Here is a 26,528-nt window from a genome sequence, read left to right as displayed (position 1 = left end):
AGAGTTCGTTGATTTCCTTTTCATTGTTCTTCAATCATTCGGTATTCCTCTTTACTTTCTTTAATTTAATGAATTCTTTTACTTTGATCATGTTTATTATTATTATGAGTGAGTAGTATATTTCTAGGGCTTAGAGAGGGAAGCCATGTTTATACCTTTTTTATTGTGTTTTGATGTTATTCGATAATTGGATTGAATTAGAATAATTCCTGTTGATTTGTTATGCTTGTTTAATTCATGTAATTGCGCAATATCATGAGTTATGTTTAGCTAATAAGAATTAGAATCGAAAGATCGTATTCATTAGAGGCTTGTTACAATAGGTAGATTTGATTATGTTGAGCAACCGTACTGCATTTGTTAATCTAAGGGTTGTTAATGTCTGACCGAGGATTAACGAAACACCCTATTTATTTGAACCTCAATCCAAGTATTGTTGAACTATATTGTAGTGATTAAATTGTTATAAGCATGGTGGACCGATCGATTGCCCTAGGTTTTTAATTATTTGATAAATTTCCATCTTTCTGTGTTCTAGTTTATTCTAGTTTAGTTATTAATTCTTCAATCAATTTTCTCTCTTGCAGTAGTTAAATAATTGAGCATAAATCTATAGAACTCCTCTCCTTGTGGATCGACCCGTATTTGCCAGTTCTGCTAAACAGACACCGTGCACTTGCGATATATTTTAAAACACATCATTATGCTATTCCATCATCACTCCATCAGGTCCTAATCTTATGAATGGTGACACTTATGAAATAGTATAAGCAGATGAGCAAATTTACCTAATCACATCAACAGATTATGTTTTTATCAGGGACTCTCTAAAGTCAGTTCCCACTATGAAAATTAAGGTTGCTCTACAACTTGAGTCACAAACTCACTAAGATATATAAGACTCAAATGCAATTCTCATTGAAGAAGTCGAGGATGTCCCAGAAGTTGAAGTCATTCGATCAAAATATGAATCTGTTTAACATGCGTCAAGCTATGATCAACTACTAGCTCTTGTTAGCCTATAGAGTTAGTTTGTATTTTTCTTGTAAAAGTTTATTATGTCTGTAAACCGAGAAGAATATTGTAATGGGTTTACCCCTATCGTTGATCAAGTTATAAAAGATTTAGTTTTTAGAAAATACCAAGAGGATTTTCTTATAGAGTCTAATGCATGTTGCTCAACTTTACATGAATCTTAATCTTTAGAAGAGGATGAGAAAGTATGAGCTAAAAGTGAGGATATTAAACAGCAAGTTCATCATCCACTAGAAGAAATAAATTTAGGGGACGATGAAAATCTACGTTTTTTTTACATAAGTAAGCTTCTCACTAGCCAGGAAAAACATGAAATAATAGAAATTTTAAAAAAATTCAAGGATTGTTTTGCTTAGGAACATCATCAAATGCCTGGTGTTGATAGGAAAATAGTAGAATATAAACTACCTATTAAAGAAGCATATAATCTTGTGGTACAAAGTCCTAGAAGACTAGCGCCTGAGCTGATAGAGCCTATATAGGAGGAGATAAACAAACTCCTTAAGGCAAAGTTCATAAGGCCTTGCCAATATGCTGACTGAATTTCTAATATAATCCCAGTAGTTAAGAAAAATGGCAAGATACGAATCTGCATTGACTTTAGGGATCTAAATAAAGCAACACCTAAGGATCAATATCCCATACTTGTAGCTGATCTCCTAATAGATGCAGCATCAAGATATGAATACATATCTTCTATGGATGGATATGCAGGATACCACCAGTTAAGTATTGCACAAGAGGACTGCAATTAAACGACCTTTAGATGTCCAAAATCATTAGGCTTGTTTGAATATGTGGCCATACCATTTGGATTAAAAAATGTTGGCGCTATATACCAACGAGCAATGGACGCAGTCTTTAAAGACATGATTGGTAAGATCATAGAAGTCTATGTGGATGGCATGCACACTCATAAAATCAAATGGATATTTAAGACATACAGAGCATTTGGTTAAGTCATTCACTAGAATGAGAGAATATCACCTAAAAATGAATCCACTCAAATGTGTATTCGGACTAAAGCCAGTAACTTCTTAGGATTTCTCATCCATAAAAATGGAATGGAGATTGACTTAAACAAGGCAAAAGCAGTATTGGCAGCCAAGCCACCTTCTAATAAGAAGGAACTGCAAAGGAACCTAGGGCAGGTAAATTATATTAGGAGATTCATGGCCAATCTAGCTGGGAAAAATAAAACTTTTTCACCTTTAGTAAGATTAAAACATATATTAGAGTTCAAATGGAATGAGGAGCATCAAAAGGCCTTTGATTAAATCAAGCAAGATTTGGTAAGTCATCATGTATTGATCCCTCCTAGGTAAAATGGAAAACCATTAAGGTTATATTTGTCTGCCTGTGAAGATTCCATTGGTAGTCTCCTCACTCAAGAAAATGAGAAGGGACATGAGCACGCTATATTCTATCTAAGTAGGATCCTGCATGATATAGAGAAAAGGTCTACCATGGCAGAAAAATGGTGTTTGTGCTTATAAGATGCATCAGCTAAACTCATATATTATTTCATGGCCTCCACAGTAGAAGTAGTATCTCCAACAGATGTCATAAAATATATGATATCCCAACCTTTTATAAAAGAAAGGTTAAGCAAATTGAGTCTACATTTACCTGATATACGTGCCATAAAAGGCAGTAAAAGGCCAAGCTCTAGCTGACTTCTTAGCAACTCATCCTTGCTATGAATCTAGAATCATTGATGAAGACATGCTTTCATGGGTCTTATTCTTTAATGCATCTAACATTAGAGAAACAGCAGGAGCTGGAATATATATTTTATCTCCTGATAGGGTTCCAACCAATTTGGCAGTAACCCTAAAGGGTCCATGGCTCCATGCACCAACAATAGAGAAGAATATGAAGCTTTGTTGATTGGGTTAGAGTTGTTACTAGAGTTGGGAGCTAAGAGAGCAAAGATATACGGAGATTCTCAGTTGGTCATCTATCAAATGAATGAAAAAAAATTTAATGTATATCATTAGTATCACAGGAGTGTGGAAATAAAGCACAAGAATTGTCTAAATAATATAAGAAACTTACTTTCATATACACTCCTAAAGAAGAAAATAAAATAGCAGATCAACTATCCCAAATAGCTTCTGCCAGAGAAGAGGTATCTTCACAAAATGAAGATATTATTCTCCAAGAAAAGATCCTAGATCCTCTTAATCAAGCTGATAAAGAAATAACATAAAACATATCGGAAGTCTATAAAGTTTCAATATTAAGGGAGGAAAAAGACTGGAGAGATGAAATTATTCACTATCTCCATAACCCAACTGGGACAAAAGTGCCAAATAGAGTCAAAATGGCAACAACCATGTTTTTGAATGCAATTTGATGAATTACAGAGAAATGATCCAGAAGGATTACTTTTGAAATATGTGGATGCTAGAGAAGCTCTAAATCTCATGGCATAAATTCACCAAGGGTCATGTGGTGCTCATCAAAACAGCCTAAAAATGAGATAGTTGTTGCAAGAACATTGTTTCTATTGGCCTACTATGACAAAGGATTATATAGATTATGCTAAAGGTTGTAAAAGATGTCAGAAGTTTAGACCCATTAGTAGGGCACCAGCCTCATAACTGAAATACATTCTTACATCTTGGCCTTTCAGAGGATGGGTAGTAGATGCCATAAGAGAAATCAATCATGCATCCTCTAACAAGAAATCATATAGCCTAGTGGTGACTGATTACTTCACCAAATGGGTGGAGGCTCATGCTTTCAATAAGATCAATACCCGGTTGTAATAAATGTCTTAAAAGAAAAAATCTTTACAAGATTTGGGATTCCATAAACTATAACCTTTTATCAAGCCACTTTTATTCGGGAACCTTGGCTTGCTGGATTATCTTAATCAATTTGGGATTACTAAGTTGCATTCAACACCTTACTATACTCAAGCAAATGGTCAAGCTGAGACTACAATAAGATCATAGTAAAAGGGTTCTCAAAGGTAATAGATAATAATCCAAGAAAATGGGACAAATTGTTGGTATATGCCTTATGGGCATACAGGACTACGAAAAAGGAAGCAACAGGAGTTAATCCTTTTAACTTAGTTTATTGACACACTCCAGTAATCCTTGTTGAAGTGAATGTAAGATCATCTAGGGTAGTAGCCCAACAAATGGGGTTATCAGGAGATGACTATGCACAAGCAATGCATATTGGAATTATGGATGCTCTAGAAGCTAAGGAAGAAGCTTTGGCCAAATTCAGAATCCAAAAAGAAAAAGTTGCTAGGGCCTTAACAAATAAAGTAGTGTCTAAAGAATTCCAGGAGAATGATAAAGTTTGGAAAATATTTCTGCCAGAATCAGCTTACAAAGATCCTCAACTAGGGAAATGGTCACCTTTAAGATCAACTTTCATACTCTCATCATTAAGATCAACAAATTCTCTCCGTTGAACTTCCACAGTGCAGTTTCTCTACTGCTACTAGAGAAAGCTCTATCGCGGTAAGGTCCCTTTATCATTCATAAGAAAATGTCTGAAAATGCATACCTATTAAAAGATATAGATGGAAACATAAAAGATAGAGCCTTGAATGACAAATTTCTAAAGAAATATCATCCATCTATATGGGAACAACATGATCCTATGTTTCAACAAAAACATGCAGAATTGTTTCAAACATCTAGAAATTATTAAGATTACAGTATTAAAAAATAATGGTATATCTTAGACGTTTCAAACTTGTCTAACAGCTAAACTAAGGTTTTTAATGGCTGACCAAGCATCGTTGAGTTTCTCCTTTTGGAGGATCAAGCTTTATTGTACAGCCATATCTTTGAACATCACTTGCCTCAAATCGGCAAGCTTGGTGCGCCCTTGGTTTAGCCTCTTATTTTCAATATCAATAGAGCTTTGAATAGAGGACTTCTCATTGATAATTTTGATTTCCTCTCTATTGATCTCAGCCAAGCGATCTGTAGAGAATGCCTTTCCTCAGAAAGAGACTTCAGCTTATGATCAAAAGAAGTCAAAAAATCTTGGATTTGTGTACTGAAGGTTTTAAAGGACTTGGCTTGAGCTTCTAAAAAAGCTTCCTCTTCTTGAAGCTTTTGAGCTGAGAATTTGATAGATTGAACTTTGGAGAAGAAGGATTTTCGTAACATAACCAAGGCAAGATATCCAATATTCAAAGCCTTGAGAAATCAGGGATTTCAAAATCTGTTTGAGAGTCTGCGCAGAAGTCTGATCATAAGGAATTTCTATGAGGGTCAAGCAGAGGTCCCATAACTTGTCTTCTTATTTTATATGCTCAGAATACTTGTCGTTGGAGGAATAATCAGTGCTAGCAGAAGTAGATTGATTCCTTACAGCGATGGACGTATTCAAATTAGCCTCTTTTCCTCCATCAGACTATTTCATCACACTTTCTTCTTGAGTGCTTCCCTTTGTATCATAAAGTAGAGAAGCTAAGTTAGCAAGAGAGTGAAGTGTGACTTTATGAGGATTTGGATTCATATAAGGGAATTCTAAAATGAATTCATGAGGATAGAAAGGCAAACTAGTCCCAAAAGAGGATTGTGAAGTTGATGATGAACATTTGGACATGGAGGTAGTCAAAAGCTCAGCATTGCTCCTCAAGGGTGTAACCTATAAGGGAATAACGTAGTCCTCAAGAACTTCACCTCTAGCAATAGAAGGGTTTGCTATGACAACTGTTGGAGCAACAGGAGAGCTTGGAAATTCAATATCTAAGGGAGTTGACTCTAAGGAGTCTTCGTTAAATTGATGAAGCAAGTCTTCATCAGTAAACTCCACATTAAGATGTTCAATTTCTTCCAACGAGGGGCACCATGCCCTTCCAAAGAAAGGGCAGCCACTAACTCCAACTGGGGGGCAGCATTGCTTTTTAAGAAAGTGGGATGATTGATGATGGGTAATTCAGCTGAACCACCTTCTGGATTCAATCCTGGGTCAACCGCTGTAGGAATAACTACTAAAGGTTGATTGGCAAAGTCAAGAGGTGATGGCTTCTCAAAGAAGGATCACTAGAGTTCTTAGACTCTTTCAAACTAGAAGAACCTAGAGTTAAAACAGGTTAGTATTCCAAAGAATGAAACTTCTTACAAAAGAGAGTGAAAGAAGGTATCCATACCTGCTTTAACTCCAGAAAGTTTGATTTTGGGAAAGATTTGAGATATGATCTTAGTATCATCCTCATCAGAAGATATCTCATATTGTTGTACCTCAGAAGATGCTTCTAACTTGGGACGTGTCCTGTAGGAATGCCTCAAGGATTTAGGAGCAGAATGACAACTATGATCTCTCTTTTTGGTATCCTTCTGGACAGATTCAGATTGCTCCACTAATTCCTGCGATTGAGTGTCCTTAGAGAGATAATTATAATCTCTTTTCCTTACAGCCCTTTTAAAAGGGTCAATTTGCTCCATTGGTCACATGGTTCGAATGTCCTCCACAGTCTAGACATCCTCATAGGAAATCCCTTGGTCATAGGCAGCATTATCTTCATCTTGTAAAGGAACAGGAAGGGGAACCCGTTGGTCCACAATGGTCCAATATATCCAGCCATATCTAGAGTCCATCTTCATTCCATCAGGGACTTTTAGCTTCTTCTTGCCAGCTTTAGCTGAAAAGCAACGAAAAGCATAAGGAAAATTTAGTAATACGCATTCCTCTTGAACGTTATAAACAACTAAGGAAAGAAATTACTTACAACCTAAAAACAGTTATTCCTCAAAGTGTGCCAAAGCGTCAACACATTTTGAATCATTTGGGAACACATGATCCCACCATGTTTGGAAGCCTCAAACAGCTTTAGTGACCCATTTCCAAGGAATGATGGACATGAGAGTAAGGCTCGGAGTTTTGCTTCGAAGGGCTTTGTCTTCCTCAAAACGTCCCCTTGACATCCAAGGATCATTACGAGTCAAGAAATAAGGCATAACTAACATTTGGAACAATCCAAATTGTCTAGCTACCAGTTGTGGGTTATAGGCTTCAAAGCTAAAGTAATCAGGTTCAACAGCTATCAAAACCCTAGACCTAAGGACACTACTCCAAAAGTTTCCACTCTGGAAGGAACTAGAGTGAAGGTCAAGGGATTGTAGCCAAGCAAGCATTGCATAAAGGCGTCTGGGGTCCTTTTCAATAGAAATAGCCTACTTACCCGAGAAGATATTCCAGATGCCAAGATTGAAGCTGACTTCACCATAACATCTACAATCTTCAAGTTTAGAGAGGAGCGAAAGAGGATCAAAAGGAAGGTTTTTTTCCTCTGAACCCTTAGATGCTTCAAAAGCAGAAGGAGGGTTCATTACCATCGGACTGGGTAGATATATGTGGCCCCAGCAAGTCAAAAGCCACAAGGGTCCAAATCCCTTATCAGTAGAGAATATAAGGGATTCAGAGGTTAGAATTCCAAAACCTTTGAAGGATTCTCTACTCCTAAAGAGACATCTATAAAGTTATCCCAACAGAACAGGAGCTATAACTACTTCCTCAAAAGTACATGAGTTATTAACAGCTAAAGATAGCCATAATGTTACAACTCTTCCAGCCCTGGACATCATTAATTTGGAAAACGCAAAAGTGATAAATAATACCTTCTCTTGGGAAGTTACTGCTTCACTAGGATCCTTATTGATGAAGAAATCAATCAATCTTTGAAAACCACACTTATTAGCACTACCTGATCGACTAGCAATTTGACGAAAGATTGATAGACACTGACTGTATAGCTGGTTGTACTCCGGACATGGTGGAAGATTGGGAGGTCAATCCCATATTTACCCGTTCGAGAAGCCCCAGTAATAAAGGTAGTATCAGCCAATGTTACAGTCATTGGTCCTCATTGAAACGACAAGCAGTTGATGGCATGGTCCCAACAAGCCAATAAGGCTGTGGATATAGCTCCATCAAAGAGAATAGTTTCATACGAAGCTAGTTTGAAGAAAGGTAGTATCTTGTTCTTGGTCCATTTGTCATGATAAGCTTGCATGCGTAGAAACCATGCTCTTGCGTCCAATCCTGAAATCCAATCTTTAAAAGGTTTGCTGGATAAAGGATAGTGCAAGTGGAGGGCAGACCTTGAAGCAAATGGAAGCGTTTTGGGTTTATTATCTTCTAAAATGATATGATCCAAGAACGGAAATCACTGTTCTAAAATGAGTTGGCGTTTTTGGCTTTGCATCCTGATAGGAATGTCGGGACCAATGGCGGTAATTCTCTCCTCCAAAGGCGTATTAGGATCAGTGCACTTATTCACATATACCAGAATACTTGGGGTTTGTATTTTCCAATGTTCACTCTATGGCCTTGCATAATTTACAAGTTGCCTCAGATTGGATGGCTTCACTCTATTTAACAAGTGCCTCACGAATTTCATTTTCATGGTGAGTTCTTTCATTAGACATGGTGAATTGAAGTTTGCTAATGGTTGCGAATTCTTAAAAAAATGAATTAAATTGATATGAAAGATTTAAAATTTTTCTAAAATTCTTGAAAAGGGTATTAATGGAGAAGACAACCAAAATTAAACTCCTCCTCCGTCAGACGAATCTGACGGAGATGATGATGAGGATGATGACGAGGAAGATGAACTCCTGCCCAAAGGAGGAGGATTCAAGAGGAATTCTTCCCGAAAGAAGTCTTTAGCAGTGAAGACTGTTTCCACTCTAGCGACGACTCCAGCGATGCTGTTGCAGACGCCAATGGTGGCGATTCTGAGGAAGACTTAGACGCCTATAGGCCAAGTTCTCCTAGGGATTAGAACTAGGCTTATGATTTAGAATGTTAAAATTCTAAATAGGTTGTAAAATTTTACATTTTCAGCCCTAGCTGGTAAATCCCATTTTGTTAATGAAATATAAAAATTTCCTTTTAATAAATGGTTCACAATTTTAGTTGCATTATTTATATTTCTGTCGAATCAAATTTAGGCAGTTTAATGGGTTTTTCAAAAATGAACCATCAAATCAAATAATGTATACTAAAATGGTTAAGCTTAAATAAAATATTGCTTGGGATGCTAAAACTTCTAACCATTATTAAAGAAATGGACATAAGTTACTTCTAAAAGTAATGATGATTGTCGAACTTGCACACACCATTAAATGGTGAAACTCTAAAGAAATAATATGACATATCAAGAGTTAGTTGGCAAGCCCATATATACCCATGTTTACCCACTAAGGGTTGAAATTTAGGGGTAGTTAAGGATGATTAAAAAACGTGTTATTATTCTAAAAAATGATAACAATTAACGTTTCACTTATCCCTAAAAAGAAGGATGACGGTTAATATAGTGTATTATAAATACACTATGTTACCTTAGCATAGAAATACTTCATTCGTAAAAAATCTTTGTAATCTAATCACAAAATCCCATAAAATTCTTAAGAGATGGGTAATCAGCAAGTTGCCCCTCCACAACTCTTCCCTGGAGAATGTTGGAGGCACGGATTTAATAGGAACATCTTACAAGACGATTGGGAGGAATTCAAGGAGGAAGAGATGAGTAAGTGGCAATTCAAGATCGCCAAACTCTTTGGGAAGGACTTAAAGGTCCAAACATAAGAGATATGGATAAAAGAGGATCTAGTGCTGCAATCGTGGGAAGTGACGTGGACTTCCTAGCGCTAAACCTCTGGCCACGAATGGAAAAAGAAGAACTATCAAAACTCCTAATAGTTTGCAAAGCATGGGGAGAATGCATTGCAAGACAGTACTTTCCTTCTGAACTAGCTTTAAAATACCACATATGTATAATCTGTGAAAGTAGTTTGGGTCTCTTCACTAGGAAATATAGGATAGTCCAAGTGGACAAAAATACAAGTTTCAAAAAACTTATACAGTACAAGTGTACATGTCTCTTCCTCCGGATGCCCGTGTAAACGGTCCTATGATATCCATCCCCCCACTGAGCAAAAGGGATTGGATTCAGGATCGATTGCGAATCATTTGTCGGTTGGTGGATGACTCAAGCAAATCTCTTGCACTTGTCACATTTTTTCACGTATGCTTGTGCATTTGCTAGCATTGTCGGCCAATAGAATCTCGCTGTAGGGCTTTTAGCGTTAGTGTCTTTTCACTGATATGGTTTCCACACACCCTTTCGTGTATTTCTTCAATAATTTTTGTGGTCTCATAAGCTGTTACGCGCCTTAGGAATGGGAGTAAAAGACGCTTTTTGTATAGTTACCCCTATAAGATGTAATACCATACGACCTCCCTTTTGATCTTCTTCGCCGCCATCTTGTCTTTATGTAGATTACCTGTCAGCTTATATGTCATTGTCTCATCATATCATTCCTTTACCTGACTGATTGTCTTGACCTCTATCTTGCCGGTGTCTATGCTTCTTTTCCGACATTACTCTATCATGACACTGCGCTTTAGATCGGTCGTACTTGAGCTGGCTAGTTTGGAAAGGGAGTCAGGCGCCATGTTCTCCGTTCGTGGAACTAAAGTTACCTCGAAACTTTGTAATCCTGCTATTCTTTGCTTTACTTTGGCTAGTATTTTTGCATTACCTGCTCTCTACCTTTGTAGGTGCCTTCGATCTAACTCGATATGAGCTTGGAGTTCGTTGTCATTCTTATTTTCTTGGCCCCTAAAGCGAATAGTATACTCAAACGTGTCCCGCTCTGAAGACGTCATGACCACTCCGGCACATGTCCCTGTTTGGGCCGCGGAGCCGTCCACAAATATTTGCCAGGTCCCCACAGATTCCTGTTATGTCCTAAAATTTTCCTAAGCTGAAACTTGCAGGTAATGCGTTTGTCACAGCTAGAGAGCATCAGGTAGCAGCTACAGCAAGCAGAGATGAAGAGTACAAAATAATCCGGTTGGAAGAACATTGGATGCTAACTAAGACCAAGTCAAGTAATGACGTTAGGCCAAAGAAATAGGAAGAAGTGGTTAGCCAGCAGAAGAGAAGATCTCCCTTGATTCTAGGAGTTGTGGCACCTTCATAGGAAAGTTTGTTATGCAACGTTCAAATGAAGGAATAACGTTATACAAATGTATTAGTATAAATAGAAGGGAAAACATTCTGTAAAAGCACAAGTCTTTACATTGCTCTTACTCTCATACTCTCTCTTCTACATTTACAATATTCATAAGTGTATCTAGTATAAGCTGCTAGCTGCTAGCTGTAAGTTGTAATCTTCTCATATAGTGGATTGGTGGACTCAATTCCACCCGCGGTTTTTACCCTTTTCTTGGGGTTTTCCGCGTCACCATTTTTTGGTGTCTTTGTCTCCTCTTTGCATCTTCTTTAATTTCGTAGCTAGTTTCTCTTATTATTTCTAGTTGCATTTGCATTAGTTGTAGATCCTCAGCTAAGTTCTGCCTGATCAGAATTTGGCATAAACAGTTTGGCGCCCACCGTGGGGCTCTACAGCTAAACTCTCATTAAAATCCCAAAAAGAAACACCTCAACCCAACTTTGAAAAATGGCTGACGATTCTGCTGAAGCAATGAAAGCAGCCTTGCTGAAGGCTCAAGAAGACCTTCATCGCACTCAATCTGAAGCCCAGCAGACCATTGATAGTCTCAGAAAGGAATTGGATTCTGTCAAAAGTAGCAAAACACCTAAGCAACGTATCCGGAACGCAGTTCCTAAGACTCTCGATCTCGAGGATTCCGAAGCCAGTGAAGGTGAATATGGAGTAGCTAGGTATGACGATGAAGCAGATGAAGCTGATCCTGCAGCTAGGAAAATGGCGCTCCTAGAGTCTCAGAACAGGAAGATACTTCGCATGCTGATGAAGTTGCCTAGAGCACCAACACCTGTGGCGGAAGAATCTCCTGATGGCTATACTCAATCCCCCTTCGTGGAAGAAATTGCAAGAGCTGACAGGCTAAAGTCGTATCACCTTATCAAAAGTAATCCTAAAGTCCTCTAACAAATAGTAGTCAGGGAAGTAGGGTCGAATCCACAGAGAAACAACGTTCTTTTCCTAATTGTCAGTCAAATCTAGAGTATAGGAACGAGTGTTGTGAGTAATTATACTAAACTAGACTATAACTATATCAAGAATTATCAAGAATAAAGGTCTAGGGCATAGGTTCACCAATGATCAATATTTCGGGATGAAACACAAAAATCAACAATTAATAATGCAGTTAAATAGATTGATTCGCTCTCTCAAGTCTAAATCAATTATAGAATGGTATTAACTGAAAAAGACCGAAGTCGCGGTATTTATTTCACTCAATCTTGGGTTTCCACACCAGGTGTTCTACCCGTTGCTTCAGGAGGTATTCATGTTTGGCATATGCTATTACAAAGTTCGACCCAATGCTTTATTTCCGTCCTAGTTGATCTTGATTCGACATTAGAAGTATATAGCGTATCTTGATTGCTTCTTGGGATCCAGATAATGTGATGCGATGAGTTGGTTATTAGTTCTATAGTTATTAGTTTATACTTCGTATTATGTGTTCTTTCTTTTTGTTTAGTTTTAATTTAGGCTCTCGCAATTTATTAATACCAACTCTACCTATTGAAACTAGCCTTAATATCAAGTTTATACCTCTCGGCGCATAACCTAATATTGCAACACTATAACAATCAAATCTGGCCAAATTGATTGAATAGACATAAAAACATTCAATAGGAATCAACATGCATTAATAAAAATCAATACTTTAATAAACATCCCTTCCTAATTGATCATGGATCCCCCTAAACCCTAGAAATAGACTACTCAATCATAATTGGGGAAAACATATTCATAATTAAATAAGCAAACATGAATTAATAATAAGGATTGAATAGGAATAAGAAGAGAAGAGAATAATACCAATTGTAGAACCAATCTTGCAAAAATCAAAGCTTCTATTGAAAATTCAATGTAATTGGGGAAAAAGAAAACTAGGGTTCTTCAATAATTAGAGAAAAAAGATTCTAATCTTTAATGAATTAATGATGGAAAAAACAAAATAGAAAATAAGGTAGGAAATAATAATATTCCCTTGAGTCTTTATACCTTTCTATTTCCTAAAACAACTAGAAAAATAGAGTCTAATTCGTCAAAAGATAAAGCCTTATTCGACTAGGAAACCCGGAATAACCGCGGCGCGGGTTTTCGGCTGCAAAACAGCGTCAACTTGCAAAGACCATATCTCCAAACTAGAAGTCGTATCGGGGCGTGTAATATACCGTTGGAAAGCTCTTCAAGTCTAGTTTCCAACCCCACTGGAATCCTGAATTCCGATCTCTGGAAATAAGTTATGATCAAAAGAGTGCACATGACTCAATTTCCATACTTCTTTTAATACGTTTCCGCTATGTTTGAGTTGCAATCCGACTTGAAGATGCCCTTTGGACTTCTCATTTGACTTAGCTCCTTCCTAGATGCTTCTCATGCTTAAGCTTGTCCAATAATACTCCAATTGTGTTCTCAATACCTGAAAACTATCAAAAACACCGAAAACACACACAAGAGTAATATCTTCTCAACTTAAGTAACTATATGCAATTATGGACAAGAATGCAACTAAATGATCCTAAAATGCAACCTAAATGCATCATGAAATCCTATATTAATATGACTCATCAAACTCCCCCAAGCTAAACTGTTGCTTTCCTCAAGCAATCAAACAATAGACACGGGAAGAAAATGATAACCTACAATATGGGACTAAAACAGGGTCAAGCACACAATCCAAAACACGAGAATATCAATCCTACATGAACCAAGCATCGAGTATCAATGAAACAAAGCCGCATAGCACGTCATGTGACCAATCAACTCACAATCTTACCACAAACCCTTTCCCCCAAGCTGGACTTAACAAAACTTGACAGACCTCACTATAGTATGTGAACTAACTCTCTTGTGTTTAGGGCAAAATCAATGACACTCAACGATCTCAACCTATATATATCAACTCAGAAGAAGCATACTCTTTAACTTTGACCTTTTGACTCACTTTCAACACGAAAAATGTAACACACAAAGATCAAGAGGACTTTCAAGGGTTGTAATGAGGCTAGGGTTAAGGGTATGGATCATATTTTGGGAAATGTGGTGGAAAAGCCAAGAAGGGGAGCAAATATCAATGTAAAACGGCCTAACAAGGCATTCATCACAACTTCATATAACACCATCATTACCAAATATCACCACAATATCTTTCATGCATAGTAACCCATATATAACCTTTTCATTTTCTTTCAAAATATGTTCACTTTCTTTGTTCTTTCATTTCTTTTTCTTCACTCTTTTTCATATTGCCAAAATCTCTTTAACCACATTCGAATTCGATGATAAAGCTCATTAATAACACTTTCCTTCAACAAAACCAGCATTAACTACATCCATGTAATACAGTATGACCAAAACTAACACTTGCTCCCCCAAGCTAGGCTTGGGACAATAATCAAATGAGGTTAAGGGTTGTAATATGGGTGAAAGTAGCAAGCAAGGGTCAAGAAAGCTCAGCGGGCTAGAGACGGGAAATATGTAAACAAATAGAACTCTGGAGCTAAAATCATGAAATGAACGCCTCAATCATATCAAATAGTGTACACAATCAAGTATCAAGGAGTACCAGGTCAAAATCAAGATCAATACATCAACTGAGGAACTAATCACTCATGAAAGAACATAACTGACACAGATTCGTCAGTTTATTAGGCACAGAAGCTCACATGGGTCAATTTTGTCTGCACAGTAAAGTTAAAGCCAGCCAGAGAGATCAAACAGTCTTACCACAGCCAATCAATCGTATCACAATTATGCTATGAAGAATCATGAAACCACTGTACAACAAAGCTATAGAGTTGTAGTAGAGATATCCACAAAATTCTCGAAGGTGTGCCAACAATAGTCCCATAGATGAAAACTATAATGAAATGAGCTATCTAAAATGCAACTAAGAAAGCAGTACATTTTTTTGGTTACACGTAAAATCCTATTCCTAATGAACAGGCAAAAGCGTGTAACAACTACAAAGCAATAAAAACTACACTAGAAAGCAATAAAGGATAGAATATCCCTCCCCCAAGCTAAATAAGCACAGTGTCTCACTGTGTAAAAAGTAAGGAAAGGAAAAAAAAGAAAGCTCACGCAACGGGAGCTTCGTCCATCGAGGATGGCTCAGGAGTAGTGTCGACGCCAGAAGCGATGGGGCCAGAAGCGTCTAGCGGCCGACGTAGATCACGGACCTCGGCACGAAGGTCCTCCATATGACGCTACAGTCTCGAGACGAGATAAATCGTCGTCTGAAATGATGCAAAAGAACTCATGAAGCGACTGAAACGGGCTTCCATGCTCTCAGGAGACACAGTAGTGCTGGACGAGGGGTCCTCGAGACTGGAGGTGGGGTGCTTCGAGTGTGGGAGAGATGACAGCTGTGGGTGATAATGCAACACACTGAGGGCACGGGAATGTCCCCTGAACCTTGCCGCCTACCTCTATAGTTTCAGAGATAGCAGGGGATTCCACAACCAAACACTAGAATCCTGAGGATGACATTAGGTAGAATATCGTAGATGATGCGCTTTTCTGTGGAATGACAAGGCTTAACGAACCATAGATACCTGTTCTTAGCTTGGTGGACGAGCCATCCATATCGATCCATAGCGGTGGTGTTAAGGAGGTTGGTGGAGGAAGAAGTCATTTAGAGGCTAAATCGATGCCTCTATCCAGAGCAAACACAGAAACAAACCACCCATGGAGATATCACCTTTTTTACATCCCGCTCCCAAAGAAATCCACCCATAAGAAACTTGGCAAAGTTCATTTTCCGTGCACAGTCGCGGGAGACATAGAAAGAAACCACAGAAGTTTCAAATCTTGTAGAGTGACTTGCCCTGATTCCGCTTTGGGACGGAAAAGTTGAAGTATAAAGCGGTGAAGCAGGCGGAGAGCAGGACAACCAATAGATGAGGACTTGCTAGAACCCGATGCCCAATCAGAACGCCCAGTAATCTGCTTCCAAAAGGAGATGGGATCAAATTTATCACAACTGGAGCCATCTTGTAATTGCATGAAGGTAGATGGACCGACATGCCCCCCTGTAGGCCAACCAAACAGAATATTTATCTCATCCCAAGACATGATATGCTCGTACCCTCAAGGGTGAATACTACATCACCTTTCGATGTTCCCACTGCAAGGGAATCCAGAATTCAACTACGAGCTCAGGATAAATCCGCTCGTTCAAGGAAGACTCGGCCCCAATGATGTGTCTGCTCAATGTACTCAAAAGCCCAATCAAAGCCATCTTATTCACGGCATTCAGAGAGAAATAGAGGGTTGGGGCGATGGTGCGCTTTTGGAGTGTAGCAAGGCGTGTTTGGGAAGTGGAGGGTGAGAGGGGTGAAGGTGGAGGGGGTGGAATGGATGTGGTGGCTTTGGAAGTGGTGGATTTAAAGTTGTCTTTAGATGCTTTGGATTTGAAGTTGTGGAGTCTTTGAAGGTGGTTTGGAGGGGGTTTTCTTTTGTATTTTGCGTGAGTGCTCATTGGGATTGTAGATGGGTTTAGGCTTAGACAAGACTCTCGCGGAGGATCTCATGACGCTTTTGACCACACAACCAATGTAATACCCATTAATCCAATCTCAACAATGTCGCCACCAAGAGACCCAAAATATTGTCAATTGCAATTAAAAATTCAACACGATCGAAACCACAATCAAGATTGATCAACAACAAACAACTTGAATAGCAACCAAGTATCAAAAAGGAGTAGTAAGCACAACCAATAAGTGAGTATCAAAAAGGAGTAGTAAGCACAACCAATAAGTGTTCAAATTACGGAATGAAAGTGAACAAATCGAAAACTTACTACCACGTGAAGGACACGTTTGATTGATGTAGGAGACTTGATTGGGGAAATCCAATTATGTGTCCAAGAGTCCCAATTGAAATTGCAAAGCACATCCAAGAAGAAACCCCAATTCAATGAGAAAAGTAAGGGTTTGAAAATTATGTGAGTGGAAGAAGGGGGAAGGTGGCTTTGTGGGGGGTGGCCGAGGGTGGCTTGTCGCCGGCGGGCGGAAACCGGTCGGTCGCTCGGTTCAGAGGCCGTCGATGAGAGACGGGCGGGTGGTGTAGTGGCGTGAAGGTAGTGGGGTCAAGTGTGGTGTGAGACGTGCTGAGAGAGTGTGACGGTCGAGAGGGGTGTGAGGCGTCGCCGGCGGGTCGATGGTGGTCGAACGCCCGCCGGTCGTCGGTACAGCAGGTGAGAGAGGGTGTGGGTGGAGAGAGTTTGAGGGGTGGGGTTGGTGTTTGTGGTTTTTGTTTTTATTATTTTTTGGGAAATTCTATATGGTGACCCTCAACTTTTTTAAATTCTATTTGGTAGACAATTTTTATCTTTCCTCTATTTGGTAACCCTCTACTCTATTTCTTTAATTTTATTCAACCTTATTGCGTTTTAAAATCATTTTTTAATTTAACAACTGATTTTTCAATTACAAAAAACTGATTTTGAAATTTCAAAAAAAAAACCCAAATCCTCCCCACCATTACCACCCATCCCACCCTCCTTTCCCCTCCCTTAGCCTGTGACCACAACAAATTCCGGCGACCCCTCCCCTTCCCTTCTCCATTTCCGGCATCCAATCCCTGTTTCCGGCACCCCTCCCCTTCCCTTCTCCATTTCCGACACCTCCTCCCCTTCCCTTCTCCATTTCCAGCGACCCCTTCTCTTCCCTTCTCCATTTTCGGTGCCCCAGCCCTGTTTTCAGCGCCCCCTCCCCTTCCCTTTTCCATTTTCGGTTCCCCTTCCCTGTTTCCGGTGCCCCCTCCCCTTCCATTTTCCATTTCCGACCTCGGCCACGCCAACTCCCTACCCCTTCCTCAATTTCGACCCCCTCCCCAACTCCCTACTCCATTTCCGCTTTTCCTGTAGGTTAAGGTTCCAGGGAATCGGTTTCGTCGAGGTGGTTTTGCAGGAGTAGGGAAATAGAGTGGATTCTGGGATGGGGTTATTTTCGATAAGGGAGGAGGTCATAAATGGAGAAGGGAAGGGGAGAGGGTGCCGGAAACAGGGGAGGGGCCGAAAATGGAGAAGGGAAGAGGAGGGGACGATGGAAACATGGAGGGGGAGCCGGAAATGGAGAACGGAAAGGGAGGGGTCGCCGGAACATGGAGGGGCGCCGGAAATGGAGAAGGAAGGTAGGGTGGCCTCTATTTGCGGTGGTCACAGGGTAAGGGAGGGGAAAGGAGGGTGGGATGGGTGTAATGGTGGGGAGGATTTGGGTTTTTTTTTTAAATTTTCAAAATCAGTTTTTCGTAATTAAAAAAATCAGTTTTTAAATTTAAAAATGATTTTAAAATACAATAAGGTTAAATAAAATTAAAAAAAATAGAGTAGAGGGTTACCAAATAGAGGAAAGATAAAAATTGTCTACCAAATAGAATTTAAAAAAATTGAGGGTCACCATATAGAATTTCCCTTATTTTTTTTTATGTGGGGTTGGGTGTTGTTGGCTGGGTGTAGGAGACTTCGAAAACTTGCGGGCGCGGGTTGGAGCCCGCGGGCGGATAGCAGCCTTGTGATGTTGGGGGGGTTTGTGCTGCGGGCGCGGGTTTTTGTGAGATGCGGAATCCCGCGGGTTATGTGGGAGGTTCGAAATCTGCGGGCGCGGGATTCAGCCCGTGGCCGGACAGAGGAGGTTGGATGTGGGGATCGGAGGCCCGCGGGTGCGGGATCAAGGCTGCGGGTGGACAGATTTTTGGGTAATGGGGGCTTTTTGGCCGTGGGCGCAGGATCAGCCCCGCGGGCTGGAGGAAAATGGGTGATAAGAGAGCCGAATTCCCGCGGGGTGCATGTTGGAGCTTGTGGTTCCACCTAGGGTCAAAGATAGCACACCAAAACCACTAAACAACACTTGTTAGCATGGTTAGTCTAAAAAAAGGAAGATGGAATTCAAGTGAATTCAAAAACTAAAAGAAAGTAACTAAACTAAAAATTAAGAAACGAATTCAAGTGAATTCAAAAACACACAAAGAATGAAAAATAAATTGAATTCAAGTGAATTCAATATGCAAATATTTTTTGTTCTTTTCTTTTTGTTTAGATAAATGAAGAGTAAAAGGAAAAAAAAAAAAGTTAGAGATTCGGGTTGCCTCCCGAATAGCGCTGGTTTATGCAGGTCCCGCACGACCGTTTACCTCTTTTCAATGACTAGTAGAGGTAGGTGTTTGGAGGTAGAGTACCTCAACTAGACCCACAGGAGCGCCTTCATAGTACAACTTCAGACGTTGACCATTCACCTTGAAACTTTCACCTTTTTCGTTCATAATCTCGACAGAACCGAACATGTCCACTCTGGTAACTGTGAAAGGGCCTGACCATCTAGACTTTAACTTTCCAGGAAAAAAGTTAGAGATTCGGGTTGCCTCCTGAATAGCGCTGGTTTATGCAGGTCCCGCACGACCGTTTACCTCTTTTCAATGACTAGTAGAGGTAGGTGTTTGGAGGTAGAGTACCTCAACTAGACCCACAGGAGCGCCTTCATAGTACAACTTCAGACGTTGACCATTCATCTTGAAACTTTCACCTTTTTCGTTCATAATCTTGACAGAACCGAACATGTTCACTCTGGTAACTGTGAAAGGGCCTGACCATCTAGACTTTAACTTTCCAAGAAAGATTTTTAGCCTAGAGTTATAGAGTAAAACCTTATCTCCAATCGTGAACTCCCGAGGAGGATCTTTTTGTCATGCCACTTCTTGGTTTTCTCCTTGTATACTCGTGCACTATCATACGCTAGCAACCGAAACTCATCAAGCTCATTGAGTTGTAGAAGAGTTTCTCCCCCGAAGCTTTTGATCCATATTAAGCTCCTTGATCCCCAAAAAGCTTTATATTCTAATTCAACGGGGAGGTGCACGCTTTCCATACACAAGCCTATACGGTGAAGTACCAATGGGCGTCTTAAATGCAGTTCTGTAAGCCCAGACTGTGTCATCTAATTTCGTGCTCCAATCCTTCCTAGACCTTGCAACTACCTTCTCAAGAATGACTTAATTTCGCGGTTTGAAACCTCTACTTGCCCACTTGTTTGAGGATGGTATGCTAATCCGTACGATGGTAGACTCCATATTTCTTCAAAAGGGTGTCTAAATGTCGTTCATGAAAATGGGAGCCTCCATCACTAATCACAGCTCGTGGGACCCAAACCTTGGAAATATGATCTTCTTGAACAAAGCTATGACACCTTAGAATCATTAGTAGGGGATGCCACGGCTTCAACCCACTTAGAGACATAGTCGACAGCAACCAATATGTAGCAATTTCCATTGGAGGAGGGAACGGTCCCATAAAGTCAATACCCCAAACATCGAAGATTTCAACTTCTAGAATACCGGTTTGGGGCATCTCATGCCTTCTCGAAATATTGTCGGTCCTCTGGCAAGCGTCACATGACATGATGAAAGACTGTGCATCCTTGAACATTGTCGGCCAAAAGAAACCCGACTCATGGAGCTTTGCAACAGTCCTGGAAGGGCCATGATGCCCTCCATAAGGTGAGTTATGGCAACGATTCAGGACTCCATTGACCTCCCATTCAGGTACACATTTTCGAAAAAGACCATCTGAACATTCACGAAACAAGTGAGGATCATCCCAAAAGTAGAATTTAACATCATGGAGGAACCTTTTCTTCTGTTGGTAGGACATATCAGGAGGTATCACACCGCCTACCAAGTAATTGCGTAGTCGGCAAACCAAGGAATTGTGTGTGACTGCATATAAATGATCGTCAGGAAAAGAATCATCTATAGGAGTTGAGTTCGTACCATCTTCATGCCTGATCCTTGACAGGTGGTCTGCAACTACGTTCTCTGTGCCCTTCTTATCGCGAATTTCTATGTCGAACTCTTGGAGTAAGAGAATCCAGCGAATGAGCCTAGGCTTGGCTTCCTTCTTAGAGAGAAGGTACTTCAAAGCAGCATGATCAGTGTAGATAATAACTTTAGAGCCAATCAGATAAGATCTGAACTTCTCTAAAGCATAACAATAGCCAAAAGCTCCTTTTCTGTAGTAGCATAGTTGACTTGAGCCTCGTCCAATGTCTTGCTAGCATAGTAGATTGCATGCAAGACCTTATCCTTACGTTGACCAAGTACTGCTCCAACCGCATAATCACTAGCGTCACACATTATCTCGAAAGGGAGTTCCCAATCGGGAGAGCGGATAATAGGTGCAGTTATTAAAGCTTGCTTGATCCTGTCAAAAGACTCAAGACACTCATCAGTAAAAACAAATGGAGCATCCTTAAGAAGGAGTTGGGTCAGTGGTTTAGCAATTTTCGAAAAATCCTTGATAAAACGGCGATAAAATCCCGCATGACCAAGGAAGCTTGTACCCCTTTAACATTAGCTGGTGGGGGTAATTGCTCAATCACTTGGACCTTAGCTCGATCAACTTGGATGCCCCATCAGAAACAATATGGCCTAAGACAACTCCTTCAGTCACCATGAAATGACACTTTTCCCAGTTTAAGACCAAATGACACTCTTCACATCTTTTCAGGACTTTAGTGAGTTAACTAAGCATGTATCGAACGTGGAACCATACACACTAAAATCATCCATAAAGACTTCCATGATAGACTCGATGAACTCAGAAAAGATACTCATCATGCAGCGTTGAAAGGTGGCAGGGGCATTACACAAACCAAAGGGCATTCTACGATATGCAAAAGTGCCATAAGGGCATGTGAATGTGGTCTTTTCTTGATCATCAGGATGAATGGGAATTTGGAAGAAACCGAATACCCATCCAAATAGCAAAAGTATTTATGACAAACCAACCGTTCAAGCATTTGGTCAATAAAAGGTAGAGGGAAGTGGTCCTTTTTAGTGGCCATGTTGAGTCTCCTATAGTCTATACACATACACCATCCAGTCACAGTTCTAGTAGGGATTAGCTCATTCTTTTCATTTTTCACAACAGTCATGCCACCTTTTTTCGGTACTACTTGGACAGGACTTACCCACTTAGAGTCAGCAATAGGGTAGATAATACCTGCATCGAGTAGTTTCATCACCTCTTTCTTGACCACTTCCTGCATGTTTGGGTTCAATCTCCTTTGTGGTTGAATGCATGGCTTATGGTCATCCTCGAGGTGTATCCTGTGCATACAAAAATCGGGGCTAATACCCTTCAAATCATCAATACTGTACCCTATAGCCTTCTTGTGATTTTTCAGAAGAACTAGAAGTTTGGAAAGTTGGCTATCATCGAGTGCAGCACTGACAATTACAGGATCTAACTCTTGCTCATCTAAAAAGACATACTTCAAGTGAGAGGGGAAAGTTTAAGGTCGGGTTTCTTTACCTCAACATTACACACAGATCGATCGAACCTCTTTACCTGTTGGCATCCATCAAGGTCAGATTCTCACTTGCTAGCATCTTCTCAATAGATCTACTTCATTCTCCATATACTGCCATCACCTGTGGAAGAATCAAGACAAAGTACCGCCTCCAAGGGATCTCCATAGAGAGCTTGGGGCATGTTATCATGGCAAATTACATCAACCACATCAATACTATAGCACTTTTCCTCTAGCATAGGACTTTTCAAAGCAGTGCTCAGATTAAAAATGACCTCATCATCTCCAACAGATAGTGTAAGCTTACCATTTTTCACATCAATGACGGCACCACAGTATGAAGGAATGGCCTACCCAAAATGATTGGAATTTGCCTATCTTCCTCCATATCAAGTACAACAAAGTCCACGGGAATAAAAAATTTACCTACTCTAACAGGTACATCCTCTAAAATACCTAGGGGGTATTTAAAGAACGGTCGGCCATTTGTAGAGTAATATTGGTAACTTTCAAACTTCCCATATTCAATTTTGAGGAAACAGACAATGGCATAACACTCACACTAGCCCCCAAATCACATAAAGCTTTATCAATGAAAAACTACCAATGTGACAAGGTATAGAGAAACTACCAGGGTCTTTTAATTTTGGTGGAGATTTATTTTGTAAAATGGCACTACATTCTTCAGTAAAAGCAACTGTCTCCACCTCGTTAAAAGCCCTTTTCCTAGTCAAGATATCTTTCATAAATTTGCATAAGCAGGCACTTGAGTAATTAATTCCGTGAAAGGAATGTTACCTGAAGATTCTTGACGACTTCCAAAAACTTACCAAATTGCTTGTCCAGCTTACTCTTGAGGTGACGATTGGGGAAAGGAAGTTTGATAGGAGGAACCTCAATAGCAGGCTTTTTGGCTTCATTGGTCTCTTCATGTTCAGTGGCTTGCTGAGAGTTCTCCTTGTCATTTTTAGCTTCAGCTGGGACCTGTTCCTCATCATTTTCACGCTCAAAGTATCATCAATAGGCATGGGTGGTCCATTGAATGAGAACCACTTCGGAGAGTGATGGCATTTGCCGAATCTGTAGGCTGAACAGGTTGTGCTGGAAGAGCACCTTGTTGGCGAGTAGAGTTCGAAGTAGCCAATTGTGCCAACTGATTCTCCAACATCTTATTGTGAGCAAGAATGGACTCAATTTGTGCTTGTCAGCTTGTCGATCCTTTTGCATTTGTAGCATCATGTTTCTCATCTCAACCATCATTGGATCGGCAGGAGGTGCTTGTTGAGATGGATTGAAAGGTGTTAGAGAAACCAGGAGGGTGTTGGGAAGGTTGTTGGTAGTACGCTGGTTCAATTGTTGTGCTTGTGGTTGTGGTGCAGGAGGATTCAGGACATTAGTACTCTTGTAAGACAAGTTAGGATGATTTCTCAATCCTGGATTGTATGTGTTGGAGTATGGGTTGTTCGGCCGATATGCTTGAAAAGCATTAACTTGTTCGAGAGAACTCCGACACTCTTGTGCCCAATGTCCAACTATGCCACAATTATCACACATAATCTCGGAGGTAGTACCCAAAGCAGCAACACTTGCAGGAGAGGAGAGCTGCATATTGTCAAGTTTATTGCTGATGGCATTCATCTGTGCAGCTAATAGGGATATAGAATCTATCTCATGCTTTCCACCCTTGTTAGCTAGTCCTCGAGGATTACCATATTGAGAGTTGTGGATAGCCATCTCCTCGATCAAATCATGTGCAGCATCAATTTCCAGTTTCATGAATCTCCCATTTGCTGCAGAGTCAAGGATAAGTCTCGAGTTCTTCCCCAAACCATTGTAGAATCCCTGAACTAGGAACCATTTTTGTAAACCATGATGGGGACATTCTCTCTGAAGATCTTTAAATCTTTCCCATGCCTCATGTAAAACTCATCAGTCCCTTGGGTGAAGTTTGTAATCTGACTACGCAACCTAGCAGTCTTCTCTGGAGGGTAGTACTTTCTGTAGAAAGCTAGGCCAAGGTATTCCAATCAGTGATCCAAGAGTGGCTCGATTAATCCCATTGTACCACATCTTTGCCTTGTCTCGAAGTGAAAATGGGAAAAGAATCTCCCGATCTGATCTTGTGTCACTCCCTGCTGCTTAATGGTAGAGCAATATTGGCAGAAATCCTGATAATGAAGATTAGGGTCTTCATTAGGTCCACCACCAAATTGTTTTCTTTCGATCATGTTTACAATGCAGGTTTGATCTCGAAATTTACAGCTTCGATTTCAGGCATTTGGTTGCTCTTGGGAAGTTCAGCCAAAGAGGGTTGGGAAAAGTCAGTAAGCCTCCGAGCCATCTCTGATTCTGGTGGAGCAATAGAGACAATGTTTGTAGAATCAGAGTCAGAATCCAAAGGATTATCTTCCCTTGGATTATCTCGCAACTGTCTGGAAAAGTTGTTTTGTCTATGAAAGGATCTTTCGATTTCAGGATCAAATTGTAGGCAATCTGAACTCAAACTCCTCGCATAGAAGAACTAAAGAACAAACAATTAAGAGATTTTGTCCCAAAGAACAAGTGTTCTCTGAGACGAGAGTATATAATCTAGACTCTAAAACAATTAAAGAAAATGGAACAAAACCGTTTCCCCGGCAACGGCGCCAAATTTTGACAGGCTAAAGTCGTATCACCTTATCAAAAGTAATCCTAAAGTCCTCTAACAAATAGTAGTCAGGGAAGTAGGGTGAATCCACAGAGAAACAGTGTTCTTTTCCTAATTGTCAGTCAAATCTAGAGTATAGGAACGAGTGTTGTGAGTAATTATACTAAACTAGACTATAACTATATCAAGAATTATCAAGAATAAAAGTTCTAGTGCATAGGTTCACCAATGATCAATATTTCGGGATGAAACACAAAATCAACAATTAATAATGCAGTTAAATAGATTGATTCGCTCTCTCAAGTCTAAATCAAATCATAGAACGGTATTAACAGGCTCTCGCAATTTATTAATACCAACTCTACCTATTGAAACTAGCCTTAATATCAAGTTTATACCTCTCGGCGCATAACCTAATATTGCAACACTATAACAATCAAATCTGGCCAAATTGATTGAATAGACATAAAAACATTCAATAGGAATCAACATGCATTAATAAAAATCAATACTTTAATAAACATCCCTTCTTAATTGATCATGGATCCCCCTAAACCCTAGAAATAAACTACTCAATCATATTTGGGAAAAACATATTCATAAATAAATAAGCAAACATGAATTAACAATAAAGGATTGAATAGGAATAAGAAGAGAAGAGAAATAATACCAATTGTAGAACCAATCTTGCAAAAATCAAAGCTTCTATTGAAAATTCAATGTAATTGGGGAAAAAGCAAAACTAGGGTTCTTCAATAATTCAGAGAAAAAGAGTTCTAATCTTTAATGAATTAATTATGGAAAAAAAACAAAATAGAAAATAAGGTAGGAAATCATAATATTCCCTTGAGTCTTTATACCTTTCTATTTCCTAAAACAACTAGAAAAATAGAGTCTAATTCGTCAAAAGATAAAGCCTTATTCGACTAGGAAACCCGGAATAACCCGCGGCCGCGGGTTTTCGACCTGCGAAACAGCGTCAACTTGCAAAGACCATATCTCCCAAACTAGAAGTTGTATCGGGGCGTGTAATATACCGTTGGAAAGCTCTTCAAGTCTAGTTTCCAACCCCACTGGAATCGCTGAATTCCGATCTCAGGATAATAAGTTATGATCAAAAGAGTGAACATGACTCAATTTCCATACTTCTTTTAATACGTTTCCGCTATGTTTGAGTTGCAATCCGACTTGAAGATGCCCTTTGGACTTCTCATTTGACTTAGCTCCTTCCTAAATGCTTCTCATGCTTAATCTTGTCCAATAATACTCCAATTGTGTTCTCAATACCTGAAAACAATCAAAAACACCGAAAACACACACAAGAGTAATATCTTCTCAACTTAAGTAACTATATGCAATTATGGACCAAGAATGCAACTAAATGATCCTAAAATGCAACCTAAATGCATCATGAAATGCCTATATTAATATGACTCATCAAGAGCCAGGATTCCTAAGAAGATCAATGTGACCCAGCCTTACAAGCTGTATGATGGAGCTGCAGATCCCTATGACCATGTAGCTCAATATAAGCAGAAG

General features: G+C 39.7%; 1 pseudogene; it reads left to right on the top strand.

The window, feature by feature from the left end:
* The first annotated feature begins 24,206 nt into the window (after positions 1-24,206).
* LOC125497185 (small nucleolar RNA R71) lies at positions 24,207-24,305 on the top strand (annotated as a pseudogene).
* The last annotated feature ends 2,223 nt before the right edge of the window (positions 24,306-26,528 follow it).

This window comes from Beta vulgaris, chromosome 4 (assembly GCF_026745355.1).
Source record: "Beta vulgaris subsp. vulgaris cultivar EL10 chromosome 4, EL10.2, whole genome shotgun sequence".
Taxonomy (NCBI): Eukaryota; Viridiplantae; Streptophyta; class Magnoliopsida; order Caryophyllales; family Amaranthaceae; genus Beta; species Beta vulgaris.
Note: the sequence above shows the minus strand (reverse complement) of the source record. Positions and strands in the feature narration are given on the sequence as shown.